Here is a 1,043-nt window from a genome sequence, read left to right as displayed (position 1 = left end):
GTGCTCGCATTTGCGGCACCCCGCGGCCTGCGTCAAGACGGCGTTCTTGCCTGGGGGAGGTGGAGGAGGAGGGGAGGCGTGCCTGGATGGCTTGCCCGCATGCTGCCGCGACAGTCCGGATACCGCCCTGCGCCGGCGGCGGCAGGAGACGCTCCAACCTCCTCTCCAGCCGCACGCCCTTCACAGTCTCGGGGCTGTGGCCGGGCAGAGGGGGCTGGTGGATCCGCATGCGCCCGCGCATACAGAGAGCTCACAGCCTGCCGTTGTGTGTGGGCACAGAGGGTGTGGTGGGGATAGCGACAGGCAACCGACGGGGGCAGCCTGTGCAGCGCGGATGAGACGTGCGTGATGCGGTGACTGCGTGCAGCGGAGAGCTGCTGCTGGTCGCGGTGCCGCGCACCGGCGCGTGTGCGCCATGTGTTGGGGGATGCTCATCCAGCTGCCTGGCGTGCTCCAGTGCCCAGCGCGCCACCTTGCAGAGGACGAATCGTAGTTTGGCCTGCATGACATCCTTGCCCGCGGAGAATGTGGGGAGTGTGGTGTGATGAGCACAGATGGCGTGGTGCCGTGCCGGCGTCCGGTTGCGCTGCACGCTCGGGGGGTCCACCACCATGATGAGGCGAAGAGGGCCCAGGAGGGATGGTTGTGCGACTGGGCATGCACGCCTTGCCATCTTGGACTTGTTCTTGTGGGCGGCGCGAACACAGAGGGCGGGGCGATGGTGTGGGAGAGCCATGATGCGGTGAGTGTGGTGCGGGGCGCGGCTGGGCCTCTGAGGCGCCGTGATGTGCGTAGCCGAGCGTGCGGTCGGTAGGGTCGACAAACGCAGCGGCTGTCTCTGTGTCCCTTGCTGGCGCTGCTGGAACCTGTCTCGCAGAACCGTCGCGCAGTCGTCGCGAGGCTACTCGCTGGAGGGGCTTTCGCGCCGGGTGCTGGTCGGCGTGACAGGGCGGGGCGGAGTGAGGGCGCAGCGGGACTGCATCCATCCCTCGAGTCTGGCTCTTTAATGGGCATGTGCGAGCGAAGGGAATGCTCGGGAGACG

Source organism: Leishmania donovani, chromosome 35 (genome assembly GCF_000227135.1).
Source record: "Leishmania donovani BPK282A1 complete genome, chromosome 35".
Classification (NCBI taxonomy): domain Eukaryota; phylum Euglenozoa; class Kinetoplastea; order Trypanosomatida; family Trypanosomatidae; genus Leishmania; species Leishmania donovani.
The sequence above is the reverse complement of the archived record's forward strand: the minus strand, read 5'-3'. Positions refer to the sequence as shown.